Source organism: Elgaria multicarinata, chromosome 9, assembly GCF_023053635.1.
Source record: "Elgaria multicarinata webbii isolate HBS135686 ecotype San Diego chromosome 9, rElgMul1.1.pri, whole genome shotgun sequence".
Classification (NCBI taxonomy): Eukaryota; Metazoa; Chordata; class Lepidosauria; order Squamata; family Anguidae; genus Elgaria; species Elgaria multicarinata.
This window is the reverse complement of record NC_086179.1, coordinates 82,214,748-82,232,659: the sequence shown is the minus strand read 5'-3', so window position 1 is coordinate 82,232,659 and position 17,912 is coordinate 82,214,748. Positions and strand designations below refer to the sequence as shown.

General features: G+C 42.6%; 1 protein-coding gene across 1 annotated transcript in view; it reads left to right on the top strand.

Annotated features, from left to right (window-relative positions):
* MAGI2 (membrane associated guanylate kinase, WW and PDZ domain containing 2) overlaps nt 1-17,912 on the top strand; it is a 748,620-nt gene that overhangs the window by 345,835 nt on the left and 384,873 nt on the right. The gene's annotated exons all lie outside the window — the stretch shown is intronic.

Here is a 17,912-nt window from a genome sequence, read left to right as displayed (position 1 = left end):
TCTACAGCCACTTACAATACCAGCCCTTCAAGGATTTGGCCTATACAGCTAAAGTGCAGCATACTTTGCTGTTTCGCCCCCTTTGCTTTCATACACTATTGCCACAATCTTGAATAATACAAATACTGAAGTAGTTAAGTAACAACCTTTGAATAGTTACATTGAAAATGTTTTAAAAACCTTCAGCTGGATTGTATGTGTAAATATTGCTGCTTCCCAAATGCTTGCAAGCTTTGATTTAATCTATTTCATAAAATGCCACACCAAAACAAGTAGAAATATACAAACACAACAGTCATATGTGCACCAGATATTGTGTACAGTTTATTTGAGATAACCTTAATTATAACCCTGTGACATGGAAAATAGGCAAGAAAACAAATCTATTTTTGCTCTTATTAGTCATGCCAGTGCTCAGGCCTCATTAATCAAATAACTGAGCCTTAATCATGCAAAAACAAACTGTGACAAAAGCAGTGCATAGTGTGCTATCTGCGAAAGGATGGCTCACTTTCACTGCACTTCATCACAATGTGAATTAATAGTTCTGAGGTATTGTGACAGACTATGTTAACTAGCATGATGGGCAATTACTACAATTTGCAAGGAGTAGCACTAATGCCACTGCATTACCTCCCTGTGTCAAACCTGTTAACCTATGTCACCACTTCACATCTATAATGTAAGTCTTGAATTGGTTGGTGCTTTGTTCACCGTAAGATGAGAAGGTCATTTTCGATCAACATTGAAAAGCTTCATCCTCATCTTTTTCCCCCCATCCATTTTTAACATCTACAATACAAATGTTTAAACTTGCATAAGCTAGAATGTACAGTCAGGATTTTTTTGGGGTCTTCTCTCTGTCCCATACTTTCATCATCATACATTTATTTATTTATTTATTTATTTGTTGCATTTGTATACCGCCCCATAGCCGAAGCTCTCTGGGCGGTTCACATAAGATAAAAACTCTTAAAAACAATATACAAAGATTAAAAAACCACAAAAACAAGCAAAATACACATACATTTAAAACCAGTAAAACAACTTTAAAAACGATGAGCCAAAAAAACAGACCCAGGGTCCCAGGGTCATTACATATTGCTAAATGCTTGGGAGAAGAGAAAAGTCTTGACCTGGCACTGAAAAGATGACAATGTCAGTGCCAGGCGGGCCTCGTCAGGGAGATTGTTACACAGTTGGAGGGCCACCACAGAGAAGGCCGTCTCTCTTGACATCAGCCAATGCAAGCAGGCCAGAGTGGGCCTTATATGCTCGAACCTTCTGGTCCTAGTTATCAACCTGGCCGCTGCATTTTTGCACAAGCTGCAGCTTCCGAACTGTCTTCAAAGGGAGCCCCACGTAGAGTGCATTGCAGTAATCTAATTTGGGGGTTACCAGAGCGTAGACCACTGAAGCCAAGTTATCCCTGTCAGATAGGGGCATAGCTGGGCCACCAACCGAGCCTCAAGTGACAGAGATGGATCTAGGAGAACCCTCAAGCTAAGAACCTGCTCCTTCAGGGGGAGTGCAACCCCATCCAGAACAGGTTGAACACCCTGTTCAAGTAAAACTCAAAGGCATTCTACTATCATGCCTGAACATGCACCAAATTAGAGGTTTGTTATTTTTATCAACATGACCTCACAAACATCTTTTAGCAAAGTAATGAACTTGCTTGCTTGCTTTTCCAAAATATACTTGGATTAATCCTCCCAATTATTTAAAATCACTTAATCTTGTGTAGCACTGTTGTAGAAGAGTAAAACCTCTCCTGGTTCGTAGCTCAACTAAGATCCAAAGACCAGTGTTTTATCTCAGCTGGGGTAAGAGACAAAATGCTTTATTTTGTGCACAAAATAGGCTCCAAATTCAAAAACAACTCACGAGCCCCAACCAAAAGGTACTTGCAGAATTACAAGCTGGCTAGCATGTGATGTATGTTTGACCAATCAGGGCCGTCTATTTCAAGCCCAAATTGTTAGACAAAGCACATTCCTAAACTATGGTTAGTGTAGGCGTTCCTAAAGGGGTTGCTATGAGGGTGGAGTTAAAAACTACAGTTACAAGGTAACAACAATAGTGCTAGGATTGAAAATCCAGAACAGCACCACACAGCCCATTCATCACGGTGCGATTTTGTTTGCTTGTTTTGTTTTGTTTGTTTTTGGCATGGTATTATGATTTGAAGTGTTTTACGGAAGATAGATAATAGTGATACCTCTTTTGATATGAAACTGCCTTTCATATGTCTGGCTCTTTACTACTTCACAAGTCTTCTGCTTCTTAGAGTAATCTATAGACTCAAGATTATTCTAAGAAGCAGAAGACTTGTGAGATTATGATTATTAACACAAAGTATTCAGTCCCTCATTATTTAGGCGCGCTCACCTCTTAATAGTGCATAGATGAAGGGACTGTTGTTTTGGGGGGGGGGAATTCTTGGGGATCACTGATCCTTCACAGATAAGCTATGCACAGAGCTGAAATGTTGGGTTCAAGTATCTCAAAGTTTGTCATTATCAGACAGAACTTGATGCCCTTTTGGCATAACCCTACATAATCATATGAATGGCTATTGAAGCTTTTGTCTTATTGTAGAGTGATGCTATGCTGTCGTCATTCTGATAGGGACTGCACAATATAGTTAAGGCAACAGTGTTTCACTCATTGTTTCTCTCCTGACATCATTTCTCTCTTTTTATCATCTTTATTTTAATCTTCACAGAATAGTGTCTGTTGAAGACACTTGTAAAGCGGACCTTTACCAGGAGTAGCTCTGCAGTGCTCTGGTTAATTGGAAGTCATTTGTGGCTAGCTTTTCCTCTCTCTCTTTTTTCTACAGTAGAAAAAGGCAAAACTATTTGAGAAGTGCAAGGTTATTAAACGGAATGACACGATCACATAATAGTCATGGGAAATAAACTGGCTGATGAAAGGTTTTAACTTTTGCTTGTGAAAGAGGAGCTGCTTTTCATTCTTTACAGCATTGTCGTTGGAAATCATTCAGTACTTGTTGATTGCATTCATTTAGGAATCCATAGCATTTTTAAATTGCTTAACGTTTAGCAAATTAATAACATTCAGGAGGGCGATAATATTCATATGCCTGAATCATACATTTTGAAATGATGAGGGAGCATCTTCCCTGTGGCCAGGCCCACACCAGTCCAGTCATATCAGTAAAAAGAAATTTGCTGAATGTTCAATAATGTTGCTGAATATTGATTCTGACATAAAATCCAATCCTATGAAATTTAATAGGGATAAATACCAAGTTCTACACCTAGGAAAAAGAAACCAAATGCACAGTTACAAGATGGGGGACACTTGGCTCAGCAATACTACAAGCGAGAAGGATCTTGGAATTGTTGTAGATCACAAGCTGAATATGAGCCAACAGTATGATGTGGCTGCAAAAAAAAGCAAATGCTATTTTGGGATGCATTAATAGAAGTATAGCTTCCAAATCACGCGAGGTACTGGTTCCCCTCTATTTGGCCCTGGTTAGGCCTCATCTTGAGTATTGTGTCCAGTTCTGGGCTCCACACTTCAAGAAGGATGCAGACAAGCTGGAGGGGGTTCAGAGGAGGGCAACGAGGATGATCAGGGGCCTGGAAACAAGGTCCTATGAGGAGAGACTGAAAGAACTGGGCATGATTAGACTTGAGAAGAGAAAGCTGAGGGGAGACATGACAGCACTCTTCAAGTACTTGAAAGGTTGTCACACAGAGGAGGGCCAGGATCTCTTCTCGATCATCCCAAAGTGCAGGACATGGAATAATGGGCTCAAGTTACAGGAAGCCAGGTTCCGGCTGGACATCAGGAAAAACTTCCAGTTAGAACAGTACAACAATGGAACCAATTACTTAGGGAGGTAGTGGGCTCTCCCGCCCTAGAGGCCTTAAAGGGGCAGCTGGAGAGCCATCTGTCAGAGATGCTTTAAGGTGGATTCCTGCATTGAGCAAGCGGTTGGACTTGATGGCTTTATAGGCCCCTTCCAACTCTACTATTCTATGATTCTATGCTTATTTAATTTAAAGTAAGTTGCAGTGAGCTCAATGGGAATTGCTCACAGATAAGGGTGGGTAGGGTTGCATCCTTTGACAGTTTTAGGCTGCAATTCTATATGCACACTTAGCCCTATATGCACAATAAGCCCAGTGTAAGTTATTTCTGAGTAGACATCTATATGCTATTGCACAATTACTGATTATGATTAAGTTGATGAAAGATTTTGCATAAGACTTAGAGTGGAATGTTCAGGATGAGTGAAATACTTCTCCTTCACCGCAGGAAGGCAAGTCTTCTTTGATGTGGAAGAAAGAGCAGCTTACAATAGAAAATGGAAAACATTAAAATAATAAAAACAGCAAATTATTATAATGGCATAAATGGATGAAAGGAGAGTTAAAATCAGCAGACCTAAAAGATCTGGGATAAATAAAAAGGTTTTCTTTTGGCATTGAATAGATAACAAACCCACTCCATGTAAACTTCCCTGGCAAGGGAGTTGTAGGCTGATATAGAACTTTATAGCAACTCAAAGACAACTAATGCTTTAAGACAGGACTGTCTTGTTTTGCAGCACCTTTTTAAACCTGTAAAGCAAATTTAGATTAAGTCCACCATTTTAGTAGCTTACGGACTTGAAATATTCAGAAATACTCTCCCCCCCTCCCCTGGAATACAGCTACAAGATTGATTGTTAAAGGTGATGGCATTCCAGACTTTGGAATAAACTTGGCAGACATTGTAAACTCTACTGCTTTGCGATTTCAGATAAAAGAAGCTATTTATTTCTGAGTGCTGCTCCAACAGGAAAGTGGCTCATCACATCCTGTGCTACAGGTATTTAATGTGAACTGAACAATTCAATTAAAAAGAAAAGTACTGCTCACCATGATGACCCCCTTAAATAGTTTTATGACGGAACTTTCGCTACATCAAAGAACTGTAGAGCTGAAGGCCTGATTTTCTATCCTGATGCAACCTATCTATACTTTTGAGACTGTTTTTTTAGGCAGAGCTATTGATTCTTTGGAGATTTATCAGGGGTTCCTTAATAAGATCAGTAATAGTGGACCTGCATCCCTGACAGATAGCTTGTGTGCCATGACTGATCTCCCCCTGCAGTGTATACCTTGCACAAGTGAGCTGGGTGTTTTCTAGAACACATATGCATAACTTCTCCATTATAGGAAGTAGAGAATGAAATCCTTATAACTCACAGACCACTGTGACCTGGAGGATAGGGAATGGTTTTCTGACTTCAGTATATTGGGCCTCCTAAAATATCATCACAGATAGATATAAATAAAATACATGCCATCCTCTACAACAACCTTGTGGTAATCTCAGATGCACCAATAGAATTGGGGAAAAGAAGATAGGCATCCGAAAGGGCGACAAAATCTTTCTGATAGCAACTGTCCAAAAGCTCATCTACACCAAGCAGGATATTCCACTGTGAAAGCGGTATATAAAAATGCAGGAGCCACACCAAACGGGATATAGTGTTATGAAAGCGGCATATGGTATGTGTCAATGGGCCCCAGAAGTTGTCAGTGCACTTCAATACAGCTATAAAGCAGTAGTGTGGCTCCTGCCTTTTATATACCGCTTTCATAGTGGAATATCCTCCTTGGTGTAGATGAGCCCCAAATTGAGAAGTTTGATTGAATGTTGTTATAGGATTCCTTTCATGATTGTCTGCCACCCTTTTTCAGATCTAATAATACGGTTGCATCAATCAATGCAAGTAAACTAAGTGAGTCATATTATCTTCAGTAAAGCATTAATATATAATAGCCTAATGCAAGAAAAGTAAATTGAATCAGTTATAGGCCATAAAGCTCCTTATTTCCTCAACATTTGCTATTGTTTTCCATGTACCTGTTGGAATGTTAACATGTTTGTCTTAAAACAGTGTTTTATATAATACAATTACTACTAATAGGGTATTTTTCACTTCTGTAGAAGTTGGATTTGGAGGGAAATATATGGAAGTTGGAGAGCAGGGCCACGGGGTGCAATTCTGCCCAACCCCTCTAGCTTTTGCTCTTTGTGTGGGTGGAATGTGGGAAGAGGAGGACTTCTGATAAGTGTGAAAGAAAGAAAAAACCAAAACAGCAAAAACAAATATAAGTAATGAAATGAATGTAAGTCTAACAAATTAATAATGAAACTAATGTTACTGTGAAGTCTGAATAATGAATCGAAAGAAGCATTTCATAATGAAAACAAAAGGAATAATGAAACCAAAAAAAAATTTGGCATGCCCTTATGAGAGTTTGACTTTTGCTAGACCTGATGGAAAATCCGGGGGAGAGGAGGGGAGACCTTGCGTTATGAATAACGCGAGATCTCGCCCTTATTCACACGGGAGCCATGACGAGCTCTGGAGGAGAGCCGTCGTGGCTGCAATTTTTTAAAAAAACTTTTAAAGTGGCAGCAGCTGCGCAGGAACCAGGAAAGGTAAGTAGGGTTTTGGGGTGTTTTTTTTAAAAAAAATCTCCTTCCCCCCCATCCGTGATCTCCCCCCTGGCCCCGTTCTCCTTCCCCCCATCCATGATCTCCCTGCCCGCCCGCCATGTCCGATGCCCCCCTGCCCAATCGCCTGCCCGCCTGATCACCCACCCGCCATGTCCGATGCCCCCTCCGCCCCCCCAGCTGGATCGACTCTTCCCCCCCTCGGCCCGATGGGCACAGCGCTCCTATGCAGCGCTGTGCCCAGTGTACGGCTTCTTCCTGCTACTCGCAAGTAAGCCACGTAGCCAGGGAAAGCCGGGGAACCAGCTAGACCTTCTGCAGCCCCGGGCTCAGCCCAGGACTGCAGAAATACCAGGCCACAACCATTGCCGGTTATCCTAAGTCAAGGGAGGGTTTAGCCCGGGCTGACCCCGGGATCCCCTGTGCATCATCTGGACGCACAGGGGTGAGTCCGGGTATCAGCCCGGGCTAAACCCTCATCTTGCAACAGCCATTGTATCTGTTCACTAGACCACAAAAACATGCATCTTTGTCTGAATCATATTCATTAAATATGTTTTTGAGGCGGGGGAGTCAGCATCACTTGCAAAAGTCATTGACAGAAGGTTATCCAGTAATGATATTGTACTTTCAAGTGTTAATTGTAATACTGCACAAAAGTTATGCATTTAGATCTTGAATTTTATTGGTGTGTGGGTGGGTGTGGGTGTCTTTGGCTGTTTGTAGTGAACTGCTGCTTAGCATGAAGCAAACATGCAATGCTTAATAGTTTACAAGGGACATAGGCATTTAAAGCAATCTGCCCTACCGTAGTTTATCTCGGTAAATTTTAATTACATGCTAGAGGTCCAGTGCCTCATTGTTGCATATTTGTGAACAGCTAAAAGTGAAGAGAAAGAGGAAGGAGGGAGGGTACAAACAGATTTCACATAATTGCTGTTGCCTGAGAAACCATTTTCCTGTTGTCTGGGCATGTTCTGAGAAGCTGGATCAATTGGAGTCACAACACTAATCTGGATGTGTGTGTTTTTGGCAGAACGGCAAAACAAGCAGAAGAAAAAAAAATACTTGGGGATAAAAAACCGAAGAGGAATTTAGAAATAACTAAGCCATCTCCCCACCCCCTTAGTTTCATTCATCTGTTACCCCCTTTGTATGCTATTTGTAAATTCATATAAAGATGGAGGCAAAATCAGGGTTAACTAGATAGGATAGGATAGGATAGGATAATGACTGAGTTAGAGCCCTTAGCTCTGGTGTATAGATTAAGCAAGTAAGCAGACTACTTAGGCTGTGTTTTCAAAGTGGGAGGCAAGCTTCCTTCAGGAGGTTGTGCAGTTTCTAGGAAAGGGCTCTAGTTTCTCTGTCTCATATAATACAGCGGCCTAGACAGACAACCATTTTGCTACTACAATTGACCTAAAAACCTTCTCGTTACTTGGCAGGATAAAACAGATGACTAAGCTACCTCTGGATGAGCTCATGACAGGGTAATTTGGTCATCAGCTCTGAGTCTCAGAGCTGTATGCATACTTCCTTGTTCGAGAAACCTATTGTAAAACAAGTATTGTGGATGTTTCTTTTTAAATTTTCTCTTCTGGGAGGGTGGTGTCCTCTTTGGGGATCCTATTTGTAAACTTCTTTCTACTGATTTACCTGTGCAGTCCTCAAATAAGTTGAGAGTAAGAACAGAAGAACAGAAGAAGTGCCCTGATGCTGGGTCAGACTAAGGGTCCATCTAGTCTAGCACTCTGTTCACACAGTGGCCAACCAGCTGTTGACCAGGGACCAACGAGGACATGGTGCAACAGCACCCTCCTGCCCATGTTCCCCGGCAAATGAGTGATGGTCTTCCAAAGTATCGTTTGGGCATTGGCAAAGGGCTGGTGAGTTCATGAATAGCAGCATGGGCTTCTTTGTCACTCTTGCCAAGTGGCTCTGTAGCCCATCCCAACAATTGCCTTTGTTTCATGTATGATTTCTGCTAGCACTGATTAGTATTTTAATTGTATTTTAACAGGCTCCTTAAAACAGTGGCAGTGTACAAGACTATTCAAAGATTCTCAATTAACTAGATCTGCTTTGAATATGTGCTTCCTCCCCAATCTTGTTTTTACACCTACTTAGCTATTCATTTGTCAGCTGATCCTGTTCACACATCAAAGCATCTAAACATTTTTAACTGCGTTCTTTTGTCCTGCTGGTGATAGGAGTATATACCGTACGGTTGTTTTTGTGTGTAGCTGACATGGTACCATGAATGGATGACTGTTCTGCTTGGATTTAGGAGAGTGGGGTTTAATTCCAGATAAGCTACAGGGTGTCTAGCTTCGTCTTTTAACGTACAGTAAATGCATACACATACATTTGATGAGATAAAGATTGTGAAACACTTTGCACATCAAAAATGCTTAGGAAATTATAGGCAACCAATGTGATAGTGCCGTTTCAGTAACATCAGCACAAGTAGAGTTTGTGCTGTTACAGCTAAAGTGGATTGATGTGTTAGACAAGTGGGGAAGAGTCATTTAGCTCCTTTGTTCATCTTCCATGTATACATTCGCCAAATCCTGCTATTAAACATTGTTTGTGCAGCATTGGGGTAGAGTTGGGGTTGAAAGGGAGGGGCGATGGTACTAGAAGGCTGGAGGAACTCTAACGTTTATTTTTGTGCAAGCGCCTAAAACATGGGAGAGGAACCTCTTGCCTGCAAGATGTTCCCCATCCAGCCGACAGAGCCTCCTTGGATTCCTTCGGGGTGGGTGGGCCTTGCCATCAGCACAGAAAAGGGCAAAATGGGTCGGACAGTGACATCAGCAGGCATAGCTGCCATCATCTGCCAACATCTGATCCATGGAGGACATGGTGAAGGAAAAGTTATCCCCCCACCTAGAACTGGTTGCTCACCCCTAGCCTAAAAGGTCATACTATGCCATGAGATACCTACAATAGTATACCTATACTACAACCTTATATTTGCTTTATACCAGTAAATGTGTCATGACATCTCCATCTTCCATTTGAAGATGCTGAGGGCCAAATCAGTGGCTAAGGTGTTGGACTGGGAGTGAGGAGATCTGGGTTCTAGTCCCCACTCGGCCATGGAAACCCACTGGGTGACTTTGGGCCAGTCACATAGTCTCAGCCCAACCTACCTCACAGGGTTGTTGTTGTGAGGATAACATGGAGAGGAGGAGGATTATGTATGCTGCCTTGGGTTCCTTGGAGGAAAAAAGGCAGGATATAAATGTAATAAATAAATAAAATCATTATATATGTGCTACATCCAACCCAGATCTTGAAATCCTCCTACATTTCACGGGAGGCTAGAGTAAAAATGGTTGTGGGGAAACATAGCTGCTAGATATGGATTTAAAGTAATATCTGTTTTGGCCCTGTGAATTCTTTCTTAGGTATTTGGGGCCCTCTCACAGAACTACAGTTCCCAGGTTTCCCTGGGAAGAGGAAATGACTGTTGAATTAATTCAAGTTGTGTAAACCTTTCTTTCCCCTATTTCCCAGCTGTTCTATTTCTGGTTCCATACACTAATAATTAGTGTGTACAAAGTACAGAGGAGAATATTGTCTCAGTTCATATATTCAATAGCCTGCCATGTACAGAACGGCAACTTAAAGATCCTCCATAATTCCAGAGCCTTTAGCAGGAACTTACCCTCTTAAATTTCATCTGCAGCCACGAGGCTTAGAACTTGCTTTTCTGTTTTTAAATCAAAGCCTCTGGTGTTCTCTGGATATGATGTTGCCTGGAAGCAAATGTCTACAGTTTACAACATGGTTACAACATGCATCAATCTTACCTTGACCAACCCTTTGTTAATCTAATCCAGGCAGTGAGTCATTCCATTTCTTTGAATTATTTCTTTTTCTTCCAGAGATCCTTTCTTTCCTCTGCTTCTTGTGCAGGAAAATAACTTATACTGTCAACTATTTTGTTTCCTTAAATGAAATTTTGCTTACTAGAGCAGCCTCAGGAAAGGCACATCTCATTCATCTAGTCTATGAGTGCCGACATCCTCATGCATACGCTTCCACGAATGTATGAATCACTTGTATATGGCTCTCGTTCTCTTCCCTTTCTCTTCATATAGCTTACAATCTGCAATTTATGTTTTTGTTCATTTGTCCTGAGCTTTAAGTCTGAACACTTTACTATGGTAGAGTGCTTGCCAACATGAATAATCCCATTCGCTTCTACTAAGCAATAATTATAGGAAATATATGAATCATAAACTTGAATTGTTAATTTATTTGACTTTCTTCCAGTGCATATCGTAGTACACTAAGGGATTCCTAGGAGGGCAATTTGGGGGGCAGGCAATGAAGCCTCTAGTAATGACTGGCTGAGCTGACATAGTGACTGGGTTCGCACGATATGACTACCCACCATGACTGGCTGCCCAGTCCAAACCCAGTGCATTTTCCACAGGATGACTTAATTTTTGTGAATAAGCAACCCATTTTTGTGGGTTGTTGGGAGCCACTTGGCAAGAGTGACAAAGAAGCCCATGTTGCTATTCACCATCTCACCAGCCCTTTGCCAATGCCCAAACAATACTTTGGAAGACCATCACTCATTGGTCACCTTAAAAAAAATATTGGTGCTTCAGGAGTACACAAATGTGGTTGTTGTTGTTCTTGTTAAAATCTTCATTTGAAAATAAAATAAATTTACATTGACAACATTACAACAAGAGTAGTGTTTGTTTCTTCATGACAAAAATATACACTTGCAAGAATTTATAGGGCAGAATCTTACATTGTCTAAATTGTATGAATATATTAACAATTTCAATTTCAATCAAGATTCAAAAATTAGGGTGACCAGAAGTGGGGATTAAGTAGACAGGGGCCTGGACCTACCAGCCATTCCATTAACATAACTGACAAACAGAGACCATATTGTATTTATTTTATTTTATTTATTTATTTATTTATTTATTACATTTTTATACCGCCCAATAGCCGAAGCTCTCTAGGTGTTTCGCAAAAATTAAAACCATGAAGAGCATAAAAAACAACCAACAATCTAAAAACACAAATACAAAACACAATATAAAAAGCACAAGCAGGATAAAACCACAGAGCAAAAATTGATATAGGTTAAAATACGGAATTAAAACAAGGTTTAAATTTAAGTATCAAAAGGATCATGTCTCAGTTGGCCCCACAAAACCCTGCGATGATATGTTAGCTTTTCAGAAAGAGCTATGTCCCACATTTTCCATTTCCAGCCATTTAGTGTGGGGCCCTTCAAATTTTTGCAGTGCTGAGCAATTTCCAGACACACTGACATAAGCAGCATAGCTCTAAGTTCTTTGTGGACAAGGGATGGATTTAAGACACTCATTGGGGACAGCAAAGCCAAGATAGGTTCAAGCAGAATTCTCTGACCTGTGGCCTCTGAGATTGTCTTGAACACTAATTCACAAAACTGCTTTAGGGCTTTGCAGTCCCATAACATGTTCAAGAAGAAGCCTTTCTCATCACAGCCTCTCCAGCACATTGGGGAGATAGAACTTGTTATATGTGAAAGTTGGGTTGGGGTTTTGTGCCATCTTAGTAGTACTTTTAGGACTGCCTCCTGAATGCAGGACAATATTGTTCTAAGTGGAGGCTTTGTCCATATTTGCTTCCATATTTCATCTTCTATTTGCATGTGTAGGTCTGCTTCCATATGTTTTTCAGTGCCAGGGAAGAGCGTCCCACTTTGTCTAGCAGTATATCATAAATCGCTGAGGTCAAGCCCTTATCTTTTCTCTTGGGGACTAAACATAAGTGCTCAAAGGCAGTGAGGGGATGAAGATCTACTTCCTAGCCAAACCTGTAATTTAAAAAAGTTCTTACTTGCTGGAGTTGGAACCAAGTAGCCTTACTACGATTTAACTTTTCTTTTAACTTACTATTATTAATTACTTGCCCCTTATCTATCAAGTCTGTCAAGCGATAAATACCTTTCCTGCTTCACCCCACAAACTGGGTGTATTTATCTCGATATCTAATAAAGGGATGGTCCAAGAAGAGTAGCATCTGATATTCTGATGGAGAAAGATATGTTGACCATTTTTTCCAGATAGCAAGGGTGAGGCGTGTGAATGGATTAGAGATTCTTTTAATGGTCACCCAGGAGGGATTTTAAAAAGGGAGAACAGATAGTGTAGCTTGTTGGGGGACCACTTCCATGTGCACCCATGGGATTCCAGTCTCACATTTAATTGTTCTGATAAGCTGCCTGATCTGGATAGCCTCAAAATATGTCTGCAAATTAGGCAGTGCCAAGTCTCCTTTGGAATGTTTCCTATTTAGCGTTTGCTTGTTAATACGAAAATGCTTACCGCCACTTACAAGCCAGTCCAACATGGCTTGCCATTTGGAAAAGCACTTGGCCAGAATATTAATAGGGAAAACCTGATAAAGAAACGATAATTTAGGCAACAAAGCCATCTTTACAGCAGCTATTCTACCTAACCATGTGAGGCTTAATCGACTCCATTTGTTAAGATCATGCCTCATATGGCTGTGCAGTTGCCCAAAATTCCTTTTAAATGAAGGTCTCTTGTTATAATCACCCCAAATAGTGGAATCCTCCAAAGAATGGTTTAAATCCTATTATTGTTATTATTATTATTAGGGGTGTGCACGGACCCCCCGCTCCGCTTCACTTGCAGATCCACGATTTTTGGAGCGGGCTGCTTCGCCCCGCCCCCGCTCCGCCCACTTCCGCTCCGCTCCGCTCGGAGCTCCGGATCCGGATCGGAGCTCCGTTTTTCCCCCCCATAGGGTTGCATTGAAAGCTAAAAAATTATACAACTTTTTTTCTGTTCAAGTTAGAAACCTCAAGTTTGGCACCATGACACCTCATGGACGTATACACACGCACGCCAAGTTTCAAGGCAATCCCATCATCCCCTGATTTTTGGGGAATTTTTGAAAATCGGGCACCCCATTCAGACCCCTTGGGATCGCTCCGTCAATTTGCATGTTAGAAACCTCAAACTTGGCACCATGATATCTTATCCATGTGTCCACATGGACGCCAAGTTTCAAGGCAATCCCATCATCCCCTGATTTTTGGGGAATTTTTGAAAATCGGGCACCCCATTCACACCCCTTTCCATAGCTCCGTCAATTTGCACGTTAGAAACCTCAAACTCGCCACCATGAAAGCTTATCCAGGGATACATACGCATGCCAAGACTCAAGGCAGTCCCATCATCCCCTGATTTTTGGGGAATTTATGAAAATCCAACACCCATTCACACCCCTTTTCAATAGCTCTGTCAATTTGCACGTTAAAAAAAAACCTCAAACTCACCACCATGACAGCTTATCCAGGGATACATACGCCACACGCCGAGACTCAAGGCAGTCCCATCATCCCCTGTTTTTTGGCGGGGCTTAAACCTGCAAAATTTGGAACTTCCAAAACTCCAAGTGAGCGCAGGAAGGACTTCTCCCCTGAGTCAAAGCCACACACACACAACATCCCTGCGAGGTGGGCAGGGGAGGAGGGAGGGAAGGCAGGCAGGCATGCAGCTGGCATTTCTGGGGGCATAAGGAAGTGAGCCAAGGATAAGCCAGTAATGCATATAAAATGGAATAAATAAATAAATAAACAAAGGAGGGGTGGAATTAAAAGCAGCAGTGTTGCTGAATAAACAACAAGAAGAACTTTTTAAAAAAGGCTATATCTGTCTTTTACCAGTAATAGGGGGACGTGCCCGGGGGAGAGGGAAGCAGCTGCCAGTTCAGCTCAAGAAAGCCATTGTTTCACCAAGAGCTCTGAGAAGTAAACGCTCACTTCAACTCATAATAGGCATTGCTCCACCACTAAGAAGTAAACGCTCACTTCGACTCATGATAGGCATTGCTCCACCGGGTTACTCTCTTTGGAAGGCTCTGATGGCCTTCCAGTACAGGAGAGAGTGGGGGCACGTCCACAATGAGATGCCCTAGGGGAGCTCATCCCCTTGCACCACATCTTTTCAGTTGTTCCCCAAAGTTAGGGTGGGTAGCAGTGCTGTGTTTCTATCTCTTATTGGCTTAGTGTATGATTTCAGGTTGTGTTTGTGCATTTGGTGGGGCTACTGTGTTAAAAAACACTGGGAAAAGTCAGTTCAGATTAAGAAAGAGAAGTTTCCCAGAATCCCAAGTTACCCGTTTTGCCTATGCCCTCCTCCAACTTTGGGATCATCATGACCGGGAGCTGACTCTGCCCCTCAGCCCTTTGAAAAAGGTATTTTTCCCGCCGATTTTTTAAAAAATTCTAGCGCGCGACCCGCACCACGCAGAGAGGTGAGAGTAGTCTCAAAATGACCCCCATCCACGACTCTCTGTGCACAAGAATTTTCAGAACGATAGCTTCAAAAACAACCCAGTTATCCACGATTATTTCCTGCAATGCAATCCTATGGGTGAAATGTTTTCAAGATGGCGATCGGAGCGGTCCGCCTGAAAGAGGAGCTCCGAAAAATGGTCGCTTCTCTTCGCCTTGCTTCTAGGGGTCCGCAGTCCGCTTCTACTCCGCCTCTGGGTAAGGTGGAGCCGGCCAATTCACTACTGCTTCTCCGCTCCTAATCGGAGCGGAGCACATGCCTAGTTATTATTATTCCCATTCTTTTGCAAGTGCATAGGAGTGCACTTTTGCCTATATGTGTAGACTTGCCTGGTCAATCTCCTTGTCAAAAGGGAATGCCAAAGAGGAGTAGGTAACATACAAGGAATTTGTCAAGATGAGGCTGCATATATGCTAATTTGCCCACAGTTGCAAAGAACCAGGGGAGAAATTATAATTAGCCTATATGCAGCCTTGTCTTGTCAATTCCCTTGTATGTTAGCGACTCCACTTTGGCGCTCCCCTTCACAGCTGCCATGTACAAGGACATTGACGAGGCAAGGCTACACATATTGGACCGGCAAAATGTGGTCTCATGCACTTGCGCAAGAATGGGGTGAGGGAGTTACAAAAATAATGAACACATTTGCATACTCCCAAAACATCCCCTAAAAATGTAGTGAATGAAAAGAGTTAGCAATCAGAGTGGAGGGGGCTGGGATGAGGAGACAAGATGAGTTCTGCCACAAAGGCTTTTATATTGTATTTTATAGTATGGTTTTATACTGTTGTTTTATACTTTGAATGTTTTTAATTTTTGTGAACCGCCCAGAGAGCTCCGGCTATTGGCAACTATAGAAATGTAATAAATAAATAAATAAATAAATAAAAGGCACATGGGATACATGGAGCTGCTGGAGAGACTGTGGGGGGAGGAGGGAGAGAATAAGCCACAGCAACTCTGATTGTCTGTTGGGCGTACCATGGGTTGTTCAATGGACAAGCAACCTAGTGTGGCTTGTTTGCAAGGTGGCTTAGTTTGACATGCAAACCAATGTCATAGGGGAGACAAACCAGGCAAAGGCTCTCTGTCATTGATTGAGTTTCTTTGATCCTAGAAGAGAAGGGACTGAGGAAGGATCTTGGGAAGCTGGGGAGGAAAGGCATAGGGAAGGAGTAGCTAACGGACTAGGATCAAGGTAAGCAGGAAGCATGTAGAAAAGGCAGTTAGTAAAAAGATCGTGGTTCGAAGGAGGAAGATTGGCCAGAGTCAGTAGCTTACAGGGAAAGACAAACAGGAAAAAAGAAAGGGCAGCAAAGGGAGATGAACACAGAGGGCCTTGCTAGCCATTGCTGGCTTCTAGTCGTAAGTTGCAAAGGGGCAAGGGGAAGCCCCGTCGTGTCCGACATTTTTTTTTTCAGTTAAAGGGGCCATGTGCGCCGGAGAGCTGCCGGAGAAGGTAAGTGCTTTTTTTTTTAAAAAAAAAAGCCCCCCCCACTCCCCCTGCCCCTGATTCCCCCCAATACCCGATGACCCCCTCCCCCCTCGCTCGCCCATCCTCCCCCCATTCCCGATGCCCCATGCCTTGTCCCCCGTCCCTTGCCCCATGCCCGATGCCTTCTCCTCCCCTTCTCTCCTGCCAGGTCCGGCCTTCCCCCGCGGCCCCTATCTCCCCCCCCCACCGGATCCCCCCCGGCCCGATGGGCACAGCGCTCCTATGAGCGCTGTGCCCAGTCCGTGGCTTCTCCCGGTTACTCGCGAGTAAGCAAGCTGCCACAAAAGGCCACGGACCCTGCTAGACCTTCCGCAGCCCCGGCCTGAGGAAAAACCGGGCCATAAGCGAATTCGCTTATGCCGGTTTAAGGGAGGTTTTAGCGTGACCCCAGATTCCCCTGTGCATCATCTGAATGCACAGGAGGGAAACCGGGCCTCACACCGCGCTAACGCCTCGTCTAGCAATGGCCAGAGTTGAGGAAGGGTGAAGTTTACACATTAGTTTGAAATGATGAGCCAATGTAAGGATTAAGGAGGCATTTATTTTTACTCTTTTAAATAATAATAATAATAAATAATAATAATAATAATAATAATAATAATAATAATAATAATAATTCTATCTCTATGCAGTTGGCCTTCAGGTGGTTTTTCTTCCTCTGAGGGCCTACTTTTGTGATCATTTCAGTGCATGACATTGATAGGGACAAGAAAAAACTAGTCTATAGTGACCTCTGGTATAAACTATGACGGATTATGATGAAGCCATTATGTGTATACCTCCGTATGTGCTGGATTTGGCTACTGGTACAGTACAACATGTTTTCAATGGCTATTAGCCATGGTGGGTTTCCATTACTTTCTTTAGTCAAGGCAGTATACTGGGGAACATAAGCAGGAAGATGCTGTTGCACTCATGTCCAGCTTGTGGGCTTCTCATTGGTATCTGGTTGGCCACTGCTGGACTAGATAGACTTTTCATCTGATCCAGCATGGCTCTTCTTGTTTTCTTAAGGCCAATCTAGAGCAATGGGCAGCAAAACCTTGCATGTGTATTCTCAAACTCAGGTTCACTACATTCAGATGCTGAAGTGCAATGTGAGGAAAATGCGGTTCTCTTGACCAGGCTCCTGATATTACTTATATCTGCCCTAGATAATTGTGTTGGCCAATAAAAAGACCTGATTTTCACTCCCTTTCTCCGTTCTGTGGCAGTGATTGACTGAGTTGTTTTAGTGTCAGATGAAGCTGAGGCAGACAAAGGCTCTCTGCCATTGACTGAGCTGCTCTGATCCTAGAGGGGCAAGTCTGGGGCTTGGCCTAATCTACACCAAGCAGGTATTGACTATGAAAGCGGTACGAAAGCAGTATGTAAGAGGCTGGAGCCACACCAAGCAGGAAATTTCATTATGAAAGTAGTATGAAAGCAGTATATGGTATGTGTCAGTGGGCCCCTATAAAGCAATAATGTGGGTCCTGCCTCTTATATATCACTTTCGTACCGCATTCATTGTGCTATATCCCGCTTGGTGTAGATCTGGTCATAGTCTCAGGTAGCTCATTAGACTAGGT